This window comes from Felis catus, chromosome A1, assembly GCF_018350175.1.
Source record: "Felis catus isolate Fca126 chromosome A1, F.catus_Fca126_mat1.0, whole genome shotgun sequence".
NCBI classification, from domain to species: domain Eukaryota; kingdom Metazoa; phylum Chordata; class Mammalia; order Carnivora; family Felidae; genus Felis; species Felis catus.
Window position 1 is genome coordinate 93976933 of NC_058368.1, and position 15530 is coordinate 93992462.

The 15530-nt window shown below is 44.2% G+C and overlaps 1 long non-coding RNA gene across 1 annotated transcript in view; it reads right to left on the reverse strand.

Moving 5' to 3' along the window:
- The window catches only part of LOC109499806, a 57364-nt gene extending 42459 nt beyond the window's left edge, over window positions 1–14905 (reverse strand). The window contains exon 1 of the long non-coding RNA XR_006597888.1: window positions 14273–14905. This is a non-coding gene — a long non-coding RNA (uncharacterized LOC109499806). The remainder of the gene's footprint in view (window positions 1–14272) is intronic.
- Between the last annotated feature and the right edge of the window lie 625 nt (window positions 14906–15530).

Consider the following 15530-nt stretch of genomic DNA (forward strand, 5'->3'; position numbering starts at 1 on the left):
CTCTCTCTTCCTCTCTCTCTTCCCCTCACCCACTCACTCACATGCTCTCTCTTTCTATCTCTATCTTAAAATAAATACATAAATTTTCTTTAAACATTAAAGATTCCTTCTAGCATTTTTTTCAAGATACTAGGTTGTCAGGGTTCTCTCCCCCATTTAATTCAATAATTTCTCCTAAAGTGCTCTAATGGAAATATACTCTTCTTAGCTGAGATGCATGAGTGACAGGGAAGTCAACTTCCCAAGGCATTCACTCCTCATTAGTTGGTTTGTGGTCTTAGAACCTGCCTCTCTGTAATTTCCTCTCATTGATCTTTGTGCATCAGGAAAAGCCAGAACAACAGACCTTATCTGACCACATGACTGCTGTTTAAAATTTACAGACTTTAGGGGCGCCTGGGTGGCTCAGTCAGTTAAGCGTCTGACTTGGGCTCAGGTCATGATCTCACGGTTCTTGGGTTCAAGCCCTGCATCTGGCTCTGTGCTGATAGCTCAGAGCCTGGAGCCTGCTTTGGATTCTGTGTCTCCCTCTTCTCTCTGTCCCTCCCCAGCTCACACTTTGTCTCTTTCTCTCTCTCACACAAATAAACATTAAAAAAAAATTTTTGTAGACCTTATCCTGGCCTCCATTTTCCAGGAGAAACCTCTCTGCTTCCTTTCACTCCTATGTAAGTGCTTTCCAGACACATCAACATCCTCTTTGCTGAGATCTGGCCCCTCTCCATATTATCAACATCTATCTTAAGATGTAGTTTTCCTGTCTGTGATCTCAGCCAAGCTCAATGAGTGTCTCCAGTGATCTAGCAAAAATACGTCTCCAAGTATTTTGGTTTGATGGGTAATGAACTCAAAGCAAGCACTGGCTGTGGATATGGTGGTTGGTTTTTGTTGTTGTGTAACCATTTACATCACACTGTTGCTTCTCATGGGTGTGGTTCCAGCTGAGCCTATGCGGGGATTCAGACTCTGTGAGGATATGATGCATTGGTACTAATGATGACCCAGGGCATTGGTCATTCTGCGTGAGGTGGCTTTCACAGAGGAAGGAATTTGCAGTGAGGGCTTAGTGCCAGAGTGCCTGGGAATGGAGATGGGAAGCGGAGACAGGTGCCTATCAAAACTGTGGCCTTGGAGATGTCTTCAATCTGGGGAGAGTAGGGCTGGGAGTTATATTAGGGTACACACAAGGCTACGTCAGCAAATGCAGGAGGTGGTACCTCCCCATCTCTGCTCATGGCCTAGCGGACTCTTTTTTTTTTTTTAAGATATTTGAGGGGGTTTTTTGTTTGTTTTAATGTTTATTTATTTTTGAGACAGAGGGAGACACAGAATCTGAAGCAGGCGCCAGGCTCTGAGCTGTCAACACAGAGCCCGACACAGGGCTCGAACCCATGAACCATGAGATCATGACCTGAGCTGAAGTTGGACACTTAACCAACTGAGCCACCTAGGTGCCCCCCCCTTTTTTTTTTTTAAATAAAATGGGCTTAAATTTTGTTTGAGTATAGTTGACATACGATGCTACATGAGTTTCAGGTGTACAACATACTGATTCAACAAGTTTATATGTTGCGCTGTGCTCACGAGTATAACTACCACTTGTCACCATACAGCATTATTACAATACCACTGACCATATTCCCTGTGCTGTGCCTTTTATTCCCATGACTCATTCATTCCATAACTGGAAGCCTGTATATCACACTCCCCTCCACCCAATTGTCCACCCTCCACCCCCTAATGGAATCTTGATGTGGTGAATATTGAAGGAAACATGGCCCTTGAATACGTCTGCCCATTGGAGGGGATTTGGGGCTGCCATGAAACACCCCAGCAGGCAGTAAGTGACAGGCAACAGTCGGGGAGGAAAATCTGTCCCTCCAAGTGGCATGTGGGTGACCTTCTGAGGATTCCAAGGAAAGCTTAAAGGTACTTAGAAAGTGAACTGAGATCCTGTCTTAGACGCTGCCAGGGAAATCCGAGCTAGTGAGGTTGAATTCTTACAGATACCGAGAGCTTACTGGGACCGTCAAGTCAGGGAAGCAAAGGAAATTTGTGTTCTCTTCCTACAAGCTTAACAGTTAACGCAATCTCTTTTTTGTTAATGTCAAGCAGGACTTTCCTGAACAATTCCCACGTGATGCCAAATCTTCTGGTCCGCATACTACCCTTTGGGTAACAAGGAATTAGAATGATGAGGCTGTAGATCCTCTAAAAAAAAAAAAAAAATAGTATCGAGTGAAAAAGTGCCCTGAACTTGGACTATAACATTTGGTGTCTCTGTTTCTTGCTGACTCCCCATCTTTCTAAATTCTCTGAGACTTCCTCCTACTTGTTAAAAATGAATCTCTGCCCCCAATATTTTTGCCGTGTTTGCGTGGTCCCTGAAAATAAAGAGAGAACAGCCATTTGCAAAGGAAACGGCTGGCAAGCAAATCTGTCTACTTTGCGGAAGGAGAAGATCCGCTTTTCTTAAGGATATATTAAAATTAATCAGAGGAGCAGACTTGGAATTTTCATTATGTTTGATCTGATATTTGATATTCCAGAATGACTGGTAAATGAGCGGAGGGAGAAAATGCCAGGAAGTCACTTTAATATGATTTCTCCGCTCCTGTAATCCCAAAAACAAACTGTCTAGGGTTCTGTAGAGACTTTAACCCCATGCAATCAAAGCGTGTGCTCACAGCGACTCCCAGGTGAGCTTCTAGATCTTGAGATCATTGAGATCACTGTGGACCTGGGTGGGTGCAGAAGCTACAGGGGTAGTGAGGGGTTAGAGAGAAAGGGAGTGAGCTCACCCTGATGGGGCTGAGTGTCTCCCTCTCTCTCTGCCCCTCCCCTGTTCACGCTCTGTCTCTGTCTCAAGAATAAATAAACATTAAAAAAGAAATTTAAACATTGTCAGAGTCTCCTCCATTTTCCTCAAGCTTCACACTTCAAAATCTCGCACAGAAAAGCCTTCCCAACAACCAACCCTAAAACACTAGGCAGACAGTCAGGGACCAGGACACCAGCAGAAATTTCACATGACACTCAAGGGCAGAGGGATGCACAGACAAACGATCACCACTGGAAGGTGGCATCTCAGAGGAACACCGCACTGACTCAGGCTCATGCTGCCGGGCAAGCTCTGTGGGTCCCCCTGCTCTTGTCCCTGCTACAGTCTTCAAGTGCCGGGGCTTTGGCTCTCCAAGAGGAGTAGTTTAGGAACCCTGCCCACTCAGGCTCCGGTAGGTTCCTTTCCACACTACATGAAGAGCAGGTGTGTTCACACAGCACTCGCTCCCAACAGAGGCTCTCAAGCCCTGCATAAGAACATTAACTGCGGATGGGGCGCCGGGGTGGCTCAATCGGTGAAGTGTCCAACATCGGTTCAGGTCATGATCTCACGGTTTGTGGGTTCGAACCCCACATCAGGTTCTTTGCTGTCAGCTTGGAGCCTGCTTCGGATCTTCTGTTTCCCTCTCTGTCTCTACCTCCCCTGCTCACTCTCTCTCTCTCTCTCTCTGTCTCTCAAAACTAAGTGAACAACTGGGGCACCTGGGTGGCTCAGTTGGTTAAGCGCCTGACTCTTGATTTCTGCTCAGGTCATGATCTCACAGTGTGTGAGTTCGAGCCCCATGTTGGGCTCTGTGCTGCCAGTGCGGAGCCTGCTTGGGATTCTCTCTACCACTCCCCTGCAAGCGCACTCTCTGTCTGTCTCAAAATAAATGAATGAACTTAAAAAAAAAATTAACAATTAAAACAAAAAAGAATATTAACGGCAGAAGCCAAAGTGATGTCCAACTGGCTTCTTTTGGCTGTCCAGGACCAAGCGAGTCCTAGATGAATAAACACACGCCTTGTGTGTGGAGAGCAGAAAAGCAGCTGGCTTGGGTAAAATGCAGCCAGGCAGTGTCTACACTGGGATAGGTGACTGAGAAAGGAATTTTTATCACCTTCGCCTTCAGCCTGCCTGTTAAGTGGTTGTTTTTCAGATCTCCTTCCATTTATTGATCTTTTATTCCTCGCCTATTAAAAAAAAAAATGAGGAAGTTTATGATAAAAGTCCCAAATCCAATTTACTCATCAAAATAAAAATGAATGAATGAGGGGTCTGGATTGGAAAATACTGAATTATAAAATCTAAGCTACAGAAAGCCATTGCAATCAGTTCCCAGATTAGCTCTTTGCTCCCGGTAGCCAAAAAAAAAAAAAAAAAAAAAAAAAAAAAAAAAAAAAAAAAAAAAAATACTATTAATTTAGTTTAATTTTTAATTTTTTTAATGTTTATTCATTTTTGAGAGAGACAGAGAGACAGGGCAGGAGTAGGGGAGGGACAGAGAGAGAGAGGCAGACACAGAATCCGAAGCAGGCTCCAGGCTGAGCTGTCACCACAGAGCCCGACACAGGGCTTGAACCCATGAACTGTGAGATCATGACCTGAGCCAAAGTCAGATGCTTAACCAACTGAGCCACCCAGGTGCCCCGGATACTATCAATTTTAAAACTGCTATCTAACAAAAGGAGTTCTGTCCATGAACAGAAACAAAAATGTCCCCTTACTTCTAAAATGACCCTTCCACATCTTGGGTTTTCCCAATGTGATGAAATCAGAGTCAGAGATGTGCACCTGCTCTTGGAAATTCATACCAGCAACACCGGAGGGTCAGAAAGCCACTGTCCTGCTCCTGGACTTTACATATACCTCTCTGCGGGGAATGTGTGATGACAGTGAAATTGACAAGTTTATTTCTGGGATAAAAATGAATTAGTGGAGGGGAGCCTGAGTGGCTCAGTCAGTTAAGCATACGACTTCCACTCAGGTCATGATCTTACGGACTGTGGGTTCGAGCCCATGCAGGAAGGATTTTCAAAGAGGAGAGACAATGAGACAAAGAACTTCGTGTATTTAGAAACAGGTGAGGAATAAAACTTTGTGTGACTTTCTAATGTCCTTAATATAGTACTTTCTTTCCCTTCTGCTCCCCTGGGAGTGATTTAGAGGTGCTACTCTGCCACATGCTAGTTCCATAAGTTTGCAGCTGGTATCTTTCTGCCTTGATGTATTATTCACCTATGAAATGAGGTAGTAATACTGATACCAATGTCGTTGTGGTTTTAAATGAGGTAATACACATCAGGAGGGATCTTAAAATTATTCTGCACAAGTTGGCTATTATGTATGTGAAATTCCGGTCCTAATTAATTCCATTATGCTGCAATTTCCTTGAGGACAGGGTCTGGGTCCTGTTCACTGCTCTGCTGAGACTCCAGACTAAGCACGTGGTTGGTGTTGAGCAAATATTGGTTAAATGTATGGAGGGACAAGATATTTCCATTTTCCTGCAAGTTCCTAATGTATCCGGGATAATGAGGAGTAAAACCTTAAAGAAGAAGTAAGTAGACTCAATAAGAAAACGAGTCTCTGTGTTTCGTTGCACGCTGGGTCCAACCTGGATGGAATTATCATTATAGTGTGTAAAGCTGGTGCTTAAGACATGGGCACTAGTGACCCATCACGAACTTCCTGTAGGGCAATTTGGCAAAGGGCACAAAATCCTCAAAAACAATCACAACTTGACCCAAAACTGCACGTCAAGGAAGTTATGAGAGACATCCAAAGATGTGGGCAAACATATAACCATAAGGATGTTACCCAACAGGAAAACCAGCTACTACTTTCTGACTCAACAACAGAGACTGGCAAAATAAATCATCTATATCTAGACAACAGGACACAATGCGGCCAACCTTTAAAATGACTGTATAGAGGGGCGCCTGGGTGGCTCAGTCTGTTAAGCGTCCGACTTCGGCTCAGGTCATGATCTCGCAGTTTGTGAGTTCGAGCCCCGCGTCAGGCTCTGAGCCTGGAGCCTGCTTCTGTCTGTCTGTCTGTCTGTCTCTCTCTCTCTCTCTGCCCCTATCCCACTCATACTCTCTCTCTCTCTCTCTCTCTCAAAAATAAATAGACATTTTAAAAAATTAAAATAATAATAATAAAATTATTGTATAGAAGTGTATTTGTTAACATGGAAAGATGTCTGGACATACTCAATTAAAGGGAAAAAAAAAAAAAGGATTGCCCAGCAATAAACACACAATGAAGGAAATACACGTAACAAAATGCCAACAAAGATGACCCCTGGGATTATTCCTGCTTCTCATTTTGCTGTTCCTGAATTTTCTCCTGATTCTATAAAAGGCATGAATTCTTTGTGTGGTTTTAAGAAAAGTTGACAACAGAAAAGGAAAGGAAACATAGTCTCAGATACGCTTTGAGGAATTTTGGGATGCTTGGAAAACACATGAGAAGTTCCAGAGAACAAAGCCCTATATTTATACACCAGCTAGGCAAATTGAAAGCTGAGGGGGAGCTTAAAAGATGTCAAAACAACTGATCAGCTGGCTGTTTTTTGTCCACTAAGGCATTTGGTTAAGGAAAATACCGCTGCTCTCTGCCTCCTGCATCCCCAGCCAATGCCACGCTGACCTCAGGCTGTCTCACTTAGAAACCCAGCTACCAGTGTCGGCCCCTTTTCTTCTCCTTTTGAGGTCTGGGCATCTGCACGAAGCAAAGGGAGGAAACGTCCACACTCTGAGTCACTCTGCCACGTTCCCAGCAGGAGACCATCGCACCTCCTTCCCTCCTCCCAGAGGAGACCACCCACAGCCAGTGCCCCCCAGCCACGAGTATGCTCCAGGGTCCAACACAGAGGGACTGCTGGATATCAGTGGACAGTAATTTCCTCCGGTTTAGTAACTAACCACCACCACCACCACCACCCCCCCCCCCCCGCCCCCAGAACAATCTGAGGACTGGATTTTTAAACTGTGTTACACACACACACACAAAAAGTGCTCACACAGTAAGAGCAGACAAGGAAGTATCAGTTCTGGTTTTTCAAAGTTGCTACACTTTCCGGTTGAAAATTGCTTCATTATCTACAATATCCTGCCTGCCTCGCCTCTCTGCCTCTCCAGCTCTCCTGCTTTACTGACAGTGCTAAATCCCCCCATGCTTCCAGAGTATAGAAGCCTGTTCAAAAATCCATGCCACAGCTGTAGTATTGAAACCCTCCATAGCTTGTCCTTTCTCTGAAAATGCTTTCTGGTTGCTGTGCCTCCAACAACCTCCAAGCTCATCATGTGCCCAAATTTTGGGTTGTTCGGGGGGATCTGGGACGCTAGCAATCCCAAGGAAGACCTAGACCAAGTTTCCCCGAGAATAAAGGCCCTTCAACACGAACATCACACTGGACCCAAAGTCTGTGGTTATTATTATTATTAGACGTGTATTTTTTAAAGTGTCTATTTAAATGCCAGTATAGTTAACATGCAGGGTAATATTAGTTTCAGGTGTACAATGTAGTGACTCAACACTTCCATCCATCACCCAGTGCTCATCATGACAAACTATGCATCTTAATCCCCATCACCTATTATTTAACCCATCCCTTAGTCACCTGCCCTCTGGTAACCCTCGGTTTGTTCTCTAAAGTTCTGTTTTTACAAGGCTCTGGAGAACCAGGCTCAGTTCCTTCTGAGCACGAAAATGCTGTTCAGAGGACAAGCCCAAAGGCAAGACTTTGGAGACCATATGTTGGGCCCTTGATTACTTTCCTACACTCTACAGGGGAAAGGGAAGAAGATAAGGAAGAACAAGATAGCATTTGTTGTTGGCGTTTGGGGATGAAAAGTACTTTGTTCTAGAAGGTGTGGTCTTAAAGCACAGGTTTAACAAACACAGTATTAGGAAAGTCCACTTGTTGGGTGGATGTCTGTTGGCGCTCTTTGAGTTCCAAATGAGAAAAAGCCCAAGACCCGCGGGCTTGAGCCAAGGGGAATTTGTTATCTCAAACGTCAAGGCTGGGTCTGCCTGGATACGGAATTCAGATCAAACGATGCCAGGGATCAGTCGCTCTCTCTCTTGCTAAGCGTTCATCTAATTTCCTCTGGGTTGGCTTCACTTTTCAGTGCGCTCCCATGTTGAACTCACAAAGAATCCTGGCTTTCACCCAAGTACACCAAAGAAAGAGAGCTTCTGTCCTTTTTATTTATTTATTTATTTATTTATTTATTTTCATTTTTAGAGAGAGAGAGCATGAGCAGGGGAGAGGGGTAGAGGGAGAAAGAGACTCTTAAGCAGTCCCCGTGCTCAGCACAGGCCTGACATGGGGCTGGATCCCACAAACCACAAGATCAGGACCTGAGCCAAAGTTGGACGCTCAAGTGACTGAGCCACCCAGGCGCCCCATTGCAATTTTTGTCTTTTTTCTGATCACCCATGGCTTTCTTTGGCTTCCTGCCTGGGACATTTTCCTAGACGATGGTCACTACTTAGCATCCCCGAAATCTCTCTATTTTCCCTTCTACCCAAACCTTTATGCACCCTTACTAATAGCCTTTTAAATGTGCCTCAAACTTCTCATTATAGGACAGTGATAAATACAGATGTATTATTTTTAGTTATTTTGTATTTAATCTATTTTCCACAGCCCTCAGGTACCGGCACTGAATTAGCATCTGAAAAATGCTCACTAAGCACACAGTAGTGCTTATTCTAAATGCTAAATAGAACGTGTGATTTCAGTAAATACAGGTACACATCAGAGATATTTCAGGTTCAGTTCCAGACCAGACAATAAAGCCAACATTACAATAAAGTGAATCAAGCAAATTTTTGGTTTCCCCGTGCATATTAAAAAATTTTTTTAATCTTTATTTTTGAGAGAGAGAGAAACAGAGTGTGAGTGGGGGGAGATGCACAGAGAGAAGGAGACATAGAATCCGAAGCAGGCTCCAAGCTCTGAGATGTCAGCACAGAGCCGGATACGGGGCTCGAACTGACGAACCGCGAGATCATGACCTGAGCTGAAGTTGGAAACCCGTGTATATTAAAGTTATGTTTGCACTGTTCTGTGGTCTATTAAGCGTGTACTAGCATCGTGTCTAAAAAAAAAAAAAACAAAACAGTGTACATGCCTTAATTAAAAAGTACTTCACTGCGAAAAAATGCTAAACATCATCTGAACTTTCGGGGAGTCGTAATCACTCATCACAGATCACTGTAACAAGTACAATCATAATGAAAACGTTTGGAATATTGCAAGAATTACCAAAATGTGACACAGACATGCAACGAGCAAATGTTGGGAAAATGACGCCGACAGGCTTGCTCGACGGAGGGTTGCCACAGATTTTTAATTTGTAAAAAACGCACTGTCTGTGAAGTTCGATAAAGTAAAGCACAATAAAATGAAGGGTGTCTGTCTTTGCTGCGGTCCCACCATGTGCACCGTGTGGGGCCACAGAGATGCCTCAGACCCAGTTCCTGCCCTCAGAGAGCGGACTCCAATTTGGGAGTAAGGACTTGCTGCTAAGAAAACATTATACACATAAACACTTTGGAAATAAATATTCAAGTAATGAAGTCCTAGAAACAATGGTGGATTTCTAAAGCTTTGAAGTAGATGCCACTGAAAAAAAAAACCATCAAAAGGTGAATTTTCTTTAACAACTTCTAATATTTTATTATTATTCTTTTAAAGTTTTTTTTTTTTTTTTTAATGGGGAGCCTGGGTGGCTCAGTTGGTCAAGCATCCGACGTCGGCTCAGTTATGATCTCACAGTTCGGGAGTTCGAGCCCCATGTCGGGCTCTGTGCTGACAGCTCAGAGCCTGGAACCTGCTTCAGATTTTGTGTCTCCCTTTCTCCCTGTCCCTCCCCCACTTGTGTTCTGTCTCTCTCTGTGTCTCAAAAGTAAATAAATGTAAAAAAATTTTTTCTTAAGTTTTTTTTAATACGAAGCTGCAAACTACTTAGTATTTTTTTAATGTTTATTTATTTACTTTGAGAGAGAGAGAGGGAGAGCACAAGAGGGGGAGAAGCAGAGAGAAGGAGAGACAGAATACCAAGCAGGCTCCATGCCATCAGCACAAGAGCCCAGTGCAGGGCTCAAACTCACAAACCGTGAGATCATGACCTGAGCTGAGATGAAGAGTCAGAAGCTTAATTGAGCCACTCAGGCACCCCTATTTTTTTGAAGTTTTATTTATTTATTTTGAGAGAGAGAGAAAGAGACAGAGGGGGAGCGGGGGAGGGGCAGAGAGAGAGAGGGAGAGAGAGAATCCCAAGCAGGCTCCACACTGTCAGCCCCGAGCCTGACATGAGACTCGAACTCATGAAGTGAAAGATCATGACCTGAGCCAAAGTCAGACGCTAACTGACTGAGTCACCCACGTGCCCCATCAGCCTCAATAGTTTAAATGTCCGAGATTCTATCATTTTTCCAGAACAGATGGGTGATATTGCCTCAGTTCACACCACAAGGGGCCTCATACACACTGGTGAGAAGGCCCAGCCCTCCAGTCCAAGTTCCTACTATGCACCACTCTCCCTCCACAAGAGATGCTCTCAGCCACCCCTAGGGCCTGGGGGTGCACACACCAGTGGCTTGACCACTTTGGGACCCTTTGAGCAGGGGACCCAGGGTATGTCTAGAAAGGAGGATATGGGCTCTGGGTGGGCAGAGGTGAAGCCAGAGGACCCAAAATAGGGCCTTCCAAAACCTAGGGGGCCTTTGTGCCCAAGTCTAGGGGACACTGCACTTACAGCAAAGGCCTGCCATTCAGCAAGACTCATCAGGGCTGCCCGGCACCACACTGCAGGCATGCACCTCCACTGCCAACCCAGCCACACCTCTCTCAAAAGGCCAGGCCCAAGTGACACCATCCAGAGGCCACGCCCAAGTAACCTGTCTGCCCCAAGCCTATTTCAGGAAGAAGAGGCCCCACCTGGGCCCCTGGGCTTCCTCCTAAGGCCCCAGACAGAAGCAGAAAGGGAATCTACAAAAGACACTCAGGGTGTCTCGGGCAAAGGTGATTAGTCAGATTGGCTCATTCGGTTACCCATCTGACTCTTGACTTCGGTTCAGGTCATGATCTCACTGTTCGTGGCTTTGAGCCCTGTGTCAGGCTCTGCACTTGACAGCGTGAAGCCTGCTTGGGATTCTCTCTCTCTCCTTCCCTCTATCTCTCTGCCTCTCCTCTCTTTGCCCTTCCCTCTCTCTCTCAAAATAAATAAACTTAAAAGAAAAAGAAAAGAAAAAGAAAAAAAAAACCCATAAGTCAGAGAAGATATATTTACAGTACTGTACTCCACCGTATTTATTGAAACAAATATGTGTAAATGGGTGATGAGCACGGAGAAGGGCACTTGCTGGGATGAGCACTAGGTGCTGTATGTAAGCAATGAATCATGGGAATCTACCCCAAAACCAAGAGCACACTGTATACCCTATAGGTTAGCCAACCTGATAATAAATTATATTAAAAAAAAAAAAAAAAAGAAAGATAAGGGACAAATGGGTATAAGTGGACCCACAAACTTCAAACCCATATCGTTCAAGGGTCAGCTGTACATTTCTACTTGTTTATGCTTAAAGTGTCTCAGACGGGTGTACAAATAATCTAATAAAAGTGGTGGCAGGGACTGGTGTGGGGGGCGGTGAGGGGGGATGTGGAGGGGGGGAAATGGGGCTGGAGAAGGAGGGACACTTTCCAACAATTTCTCTGGTGCATTTCTTCCTGAAAGAAAAGTGTTATGAAAGCAAACAAAAGTGGGGACGTACTTAGCTTATGATATTACCTTGTGGATCCACAAAAGAATGAAACACGTCCACGTATTATTCAAATAATTCAATAATTGAAGAGTGATTCAGTGATACAAAGAATGTGAATATTCCTACAGTTCTACGGATAACTGTAAAAGGCAAAATGGAGAAATGCATTTCATAGTGAAACCAATAGGAAAGGAACTTGCGGTGCTGGGGAGATAAACAAAGATGCCTGGACCCCTTTTTCGAGAACACAAGCCTTTCACTCCACCCTCTTAGGGGCAAAGCTGTGTGCAAATGGGATATTTTTAAAAACATTTTTTAACACTGATTTATTTTTGAGAGACAGAGCATGAGCAAGAGAGAGAGAGGGAGACACGGAATCCGAAGCAGGCTCCAGGCTCTGAGCTGTCAGCACAGAGCCTGATGAGGGGCTCAAACCCACAAACTGTGAGATCACGACCTGAGCTGAAGTCAGATGCTTAACTTACTGAGCCACCCAGGCGCCTCCAAATGGGATATTTTTAAAAGAAATCATTGGGAAATCCTGAATGGCCTGATTGATGTATGCGGTTGACTGAGACCTGGAATTTGCTTCGAGAATTTGTTTCCCCTCTTTCTCTTGCTTTCTATGTACTCCTTTGTAGTACAAACACAAGGGTTGGCATTCTTTTCTAACCTTTGGAGAAACAATGAAGCACCAGCCAAGGAGATTCTAAGAAGCCAAGAAGCATAAGAAGAAAGAATCACACAAATGCTTTAGGTGACTTCTTAAAAATTTCTTGAACATGCCCCGAAGCGTGGAATTGCAGATCTGCTAAAGAGTAAGGAAATGAGGGAAAAACACAGAGGTGAACAAAAGACCCTCATGAAAGAGAAATCAAAGCCTGTGTTCCTCCCAAAGGGAAAAGAGACTAGGAACTCCAATAATTTTTCTATTAACTAAATTCTCCTTTATAATTGCAAAATAAAGAGTTCGGGCATGTGGTTGACATTCCAAATGTATTTAAGCAAATATATCTCTAATAGGAGAAAGGCAAGAGAGATGACCTCAGTTATCTGACAAGGGTCCTCTAACACCACTTAAAACATTGTTTTAAAAGATGTGCCCTCATCTGTTAAAAATGGAAATTGAGGAATAAAAGGGCATTTGGTGCTTTGCTCCAGAATAAGTCATAAGTCAAGGGGGTAAAGAATGTTTTTAGAACGCCACCACAGTCACAGACATGACCACCCTGATTTTCTTAGTCACAACTTGGTCCTGAAGCTTCCTCAGGATCCCATATCGGAAACAATGATTTTTTTTTTTAATGTCTATTTATTTTTGAGAGAGAGAGAGAAAGAGAGAGCGTGCAAGCAGGCAGGGGAGTGGCAGAGAGAGAGGAGGAGGACAGAGGATGTAAAGTGGCTCTGTGCTGACAGCAGTGAGCCCTATGCGGGACTCAAACTCACGAAACGCGGGATCGTGAGCCGAAGTCAGATGCCCAACCAAACAAGCCACCCAGGGGCCCCTGCAAACCATGACATCTATCCGTTGGCACAGTGGACAAGAACTGTGGGATTCTGAGGTCCAGTGTTAGCACATAGCCCCCTTGTCTCAAAGGCATCTTACCTGGTGCGTCTACCCTTCTTCATTTCACAGAAGGAAAATGCGAGTATAGAGAAAAGTGGGGAACAAAGGTAAAGCCAGCCAGGAAATAACTCACTCAAGAGTACAGCTCCCAAAAGAAAAGGGGAGGGAGGTAGCAACTTTCTTTACCGACACTCCTGTATGTGGGCACTTCACAAACGTCATCTGATTTAATCTCACAAGTGCTTATTGCCGACACGTACTTTCCTCTTCCTATTTTTCATATGAGGAAACAGGTGTCAGGAGGTTAGGTACTTGCCCAACGCCACTGAGCTCCAGCAAGTGGCTCCTTTGGGAAGCTGGGCACAGGGGGAGGGGGTGCCAGGCAGTGCTGATGGCTCCTAACCTCACTTCTATTGGGGCCGACCCAATTTCACACTTGGCCTCTATTCCCTGGTGCTCAAGCTAATTTATAAGATTGCCCTACTTTTTTTTTTTTTTTTTTTTTTTTTTTAGACAGTGACTCTATTTGAAGGCTCTTCGTCACAAGGGCACAAACATCTTTTCTAAGTGAGTGCTGTCTCTGCTAATTCTAGAAGACTGGAACAAGCAGGAGGGCAGTCTGTGACTCACCCCCTTTGGCTCCGTCTATGAAAATGGACCCCGGAGATTCCAAAGAAGAGAGATGATAAAAGGCATGGGTCCGGGCACTCGCCTCCAGTTGGTGGCAGACATGGGAACGTGACTTCTGTCTGACCCAGAAATAAGGCTTCTACAACTGAAATCTGTTCAGACACTCATCAGAAATATCTCTGCCTCTTTCCTCTCTCTCCCAAAGTGCTTCTGGAGCCTCAGCAGATCTCGGCTCAAATATTCCAGAACAGCCCCTCCCATTGGCAAAGGAGGACTAAAGCTGTCTAATTTTAGGGTCTGACAGTTGGCATGCAATTAAAACTGTATTTATTATGGGCTTCAGAGGAGAATAATTTATTTATGGGTAAATTAGGATCATTGCAATACAAACACGCTCCCACGGACCAGGAATTTGCTATGCTCAAACAGGGACTGTAAGAACTCTGCCATTTTTACAACATGGAGCTTACCGTCGCAAAACACGCGAAAGATCCGATGTTTCTAGACTACTTTCAGCATCAGTCCCAAATGCTGAAGCAGGATTCCAGTCAAGACTATTTTTTTTTTTTAGCATTGGGAATGATCTGAGGTAATTGATCAAAGGAAACCATAAACAAGAACATTCTCCTTCCTGAAAAGAAAAAAAAAATTATATTAGTGTTACAGTTCAGAAAAGCGAACTGAGAGTGTTTTGGTTTTGATTTGCTTTCACATTTTTGCTGACCAGCAATTCAGGCTGGAATCCGTGAGTCTAATTATGCTGGCTTATTTGATGACACTGATTTGCTAAAGCAGAGAGGATCATGCTTTATTATTTAATAATGAGAACTCAAAGAAAAAGAAATAAAAGTGCTTCCAGCAGCCTACACTCCCATTGTCCTCTTGAGAAAACAAGGTTTCTATAATATTCCTCTCTGTCGATTCAGTATTGCCTTCAGTTTCCTGTTTAAGAATCTTCCAACCTAGAGTACATCGTCACCTTCCCCAGCACCGTTTTACAAAAAGGTATAAAGCATAAAAATACATAACAGTACGAGTCCTCTCCAACTGCAACTCAAAAACTGTATCACAATGTTCTATGCAGGGTAAGACTTTTTTTTTTTTTTTTTTTTTAAGAGAGACAGACAGTGCAAGCAGGGGAGGGGCACAGGGGGAGAAAGAACCTTAAGCAGGCTCCGCACTCAGTGCAGCGCACGACTCGGGGCTCAATCCCACAACCCTGCGACCATGACCTGAGCTGGAATCACAGGTCAGACGCTTCAACTGACTGAGCCACCCAGGTGCCCCATGTGTTTAACCTGTGTTTGTGTTCTGATGTAGAAAAAAGTCTAAAACCGAAAGCTAGGATGTACTTGTGTGGTGTTCCGTTATATCATCTATTTCCCCCAGACTGAGGACAGATTGGCAACCTGTGACTACGTTCTTGGGGTTAGTGTCTCTGCATCTTCTTTTCCTGCCCCACTCACCATGACACAGTAGCCCAGGTGTTAGTAGTTACACGTGATTTCCAACTAGTCCCTGTGTGGTCAAAGCCATTCAGTATAAAGAGAAATGCTGAGCTGATAATTACGCCCGAGACACCCTCCCAGCTTAGGTCAGGCTTCATCACAGATCATGTTTTGTTTTGTTTCGTTTTGTTTTCATGGAAACATTCATTACTACAGGAAACGGCGTCGTTCACTTATTTGCTGCCTTGTTCATTGCCTGTCTCTTCTTACTACAACAGGC